The sequence below is a fragment of the Nyctibius grandis genome, chromosome 1, assembly GCF_013368605.1.
Source record: "Nyctibius grandis isolate bNycGra1 chromosome 1, bNycGra1.pri, whole genome shotgun sequence".
Classification (NCBI taxonomy): Eukaryota; Metazoa; Chordata; class Aves; order Nyctibiiformes; family Nyctibiidae; genus Nyctibius; species Nyctibius grandis.
The window spans coordinates 3,897,089-3,900,738 of record NC_090658.1 but is presented as its reverse complement, the minus strand read 5'-3'; positions in this window follow the sequence as shown (position 1 = coordinate 3,900,738).

Genomic DNA, 3,650 nt, shown 5'->3' with positions numbered 1-3,650 from the left:
ACAGCTTATCCTTTAAGGGCCTTGATGCCACTCCCCAGTGATCATGAGTAATACAGTTGGGTTTGTGGTGTCTTAATGAAATGCCCTCTCGTGGTCACTACAATGATTTCCTGAAAGGGCATGCAAAGTGCTGCCTTCCCAGTAAATCTCACTACATCTGCTTCTAACTGCTTGTCAAACTTGTGTGGTTTCACGCTTCTTCCAGAGCTAGAGGATAAAGATCTTCACGCATAAAGCTGAGAGCTTTAGTCTCTGTGGTATCTTGAGTTCTCATCTGCAAGAAAAGTAGCCAAAGATAGCTGCCTTTTCCAGGAGTTTCCATTAAAGGAAACCTGCATAAATAATGATCTGCATAACAGAAAACAAACTGAGACCAAAGTTCCCACTTGAATTTGCAAAGTATTTCTGTGAATCTACATAATCATTTGCTTTTTAAAAAAGTATCAGACAAAAAAGCCAAATGTATAGGTCTACTTTTAAAAGTTTGTTACTTTTTAAAAAGTAACACAGCTGTTTTAGTTTTTGTTACCACTTTCTTTTATCCTGTAAGAGCAAAAAACAATGAGCAAACTGATTTGGATGTAATACCACTTCAAAGCTTTTGAGAGACTGGACACTCATGATTCAGTAAGTGAGCTACCAAATTCCAGCTTCCTTTACAGATAGTGATCAGCTTGCTGACAGATGCTGTCTGTTAAATTGCTTGTGATACTCTGTTTCACCATCTTCATCTCTTCTCTGACTATTTTTAGACTGCTAGGGCTTTGGGGCAGTTTCAGGGGGTTTGTCATAGCACCACAGGGTGGTCTAAGACTACAGCTCCTTGGCTGCATGGCAACCCCATGGTCGATCTAATCTTTTAGATGTTTAGGAAACTACATGTGATACTATCTATATGCTCTTACACAGTCTACTTCACAAGTATATATTGTGTTTACTCTGTCATATACTTAGCAGTCAGCTCTACAGGCCAGGAATTACTCTTCTGTTTCACAGTGATTCATCCAGTGGCACACCAGTTTCTTTTTGGGATTATGCTACTGCTACTAATTCACTTTCTCCAACAGTGGGCAGCTCTCAGGGTGCAAAAAGCCCATTAAGAAGTAAACCTGAAATAATTACAATGTTTTTTTAAAAAATCCAGGTCATTTAGTGGCTGGATTTTTAAAAACAAGATTTTATATTCCTTTTACTTATCTTAGTTACACATGGTATTGTTTCTGCTTCCTGAATAGGCATCTTTAAGCTTCAATGTCAACATAAATACTGGTACAGCTATGCAATTGTAGCACTTTTGCTTCTGCAAATATTCCCATGACCTACATCACAAAAAACTCTGTAGCAGGTGACCCAGTTACTACAGACTTGGTCAGTTCAGGACTTCACACTTGCAACACAGTTAAAACCTTATTTGCAAAACAGCCCTGCTGTAACTGGTCAAGTGGAAACCATGTGACCTGACATGTTTTGAATTGTAATGCAGACAGAACTTTTCAATTACATAGCCTAGGATTAACATATACTTCTGTTCTGATGCCAGAGGACACCAGAAATGTAGGAAGTGAAGAAAAGAAAGAAGGCCGCTTGGATAATTTATGCAGACAATTATTGTCTCATCATTACTATCCCTACTTGGAAGAATGTTTACTAGTGGCTCTAGAAGAAGAATGGAAAAATAAAATTAAATATATAGCTGAATGGAACCACAGAATAAATTATATTTAGTATAGCAATTACAGTTTCTCCCAGACTGTATGTTTTATGAACAACCTATATTTGTGTGGTCAACAACCCTGCCTCATAAACATCCCTGTAATTAATTTGAAATAACAAAAAACAGGGGTAAATAAATGTAATGTTATTTTTGCTCCTTTAACAGAGCGTTTGGCTCCTTCGCTATATACAGACAGTTGATTCACCACAACTGATGAAGCAGAAGTCTCCAGCCAGGAAAGAATAACTCAAGTGTGCCGGGGATGAAGGTGGTGTGCACAAACTTCCTAAAGTGATAAAAAACCAAACTGATTATGGTTTATGAAAAAAATAAGCAGTAAAGTAGATACTGCTTAACAGACTAAAGTGGTTTTCTTTTTCCCTTCCCCTTAATAGTGACCATAGCCACTTTAGCAATCCTAACCAGTTCTCTTTCTTTTGAAATATCCTCCCCTTCATAAGCCTCTAACCCACGATTCTTTCAACTTTTGCAAAAGATACTGGCTGTCTTCCAAGCCAGAGCTTTCTAAGGCAGTATGCATAGCAGTGCTTTATGAACAGAAGTTTGGTATCTTCATAAATTCCTGTTCTAGCTCAGTAAGACGGAGGGGAGCCAGAATTCTCTATTGTTCCCTTTACAAGAACATCTCCATCTTTGTCCATAATGTGCTTAAGCAACAGAGACTGATCAACAGTTTTATTCAGGAAATCTAGGAAGATTCACACTCCTAAAGCTGAAGAAAAGGGATATGTCAACTTCTCTCAACTAAGTGTTTCTTCCACCTTTATTTGAGGGGCTTTAAGCAACTCATTAAGCAATAGCACATTCTTAGGCCCTGGAGGCATGCTCATTGTGTTTGTTCACCACACTGAACAAGCTTTGATTACAGGAATAAGTTTATTAAGTTTGGGGCCACACAACAATACACTCACAGCAATACAGTAAAGAGTCAAGAACCCAATCACGTACCTCTCTTACGGGCAAAGGTTCCACTTGGGTTGCCTGGAATTTTGTCTGAGTGATAAAAATACGCAGCCCTGCAAACATAACATTCATTTAAGTATTGTAAGGGAGATGGCTACCAGCGACTTGCTGTAAACTCATTCATTCATTCAGAAAGATATAACGATATACCAGTTCATATACATAATGTTCATAAATCAACAAACTCAACTCAGTAGCTACAACCCTTTCCTAAATAAAAGTATTTGGCTTCTACTGAAGCCGAGAGTAATTTTTAACAATTAATATAAAGGGGGCTAACTTTGGGCCTAAAATGCACGATAATAAAAAAAAGTCTGATATCATGGCTATGGGCTGGAGGCAAGCCCATGGCAACACTGAGGTCCTATGCTGCTCAGTCTTGTAGTACTTAACACACATCTTAGGGATTCATGTTTCACCAAGCGACAGAGCCTCTCCAATTCATACAGTTCAACATTATTTGGTGATACCTAAGGCCTTTGTGGCTTTAGCACACGACCTTAAGCATGGAGCCTTCTGTGCCGAAATGGTATCACGGGATATCCAATTTTTCATAACAGTTGGCATGATACTTCTGCAAAGATTTACTCAATCACTTAAGAGCTACGTTCATCTTTCACATAGAAACTCTGGTTAGATGCTGCAGCAGCAACTGTTCAGCAGCAGAAAAAGGCATCTCCAGCAGTGTCTAATCAAGAATCTCGATAAAGACTACATATAAAGCTGCCTACAATTTGGACAGTTAGAACTCTAGTATTTTTGCCTTTTTCTTTTTTTTTTTTTTTTTAAAGGGCATACACTTCACATCCATTCATTTTCTATAGAGACTAGTAGTAGCTCCTTAGAAAATATGTCATTTTTTTTTTTTTTTTACAATTCTACTATCAGGAATTATTGGGATTCCCCCTTACCAACCTCACCTACCCCCACAATGGTAACATACAAGAACTTA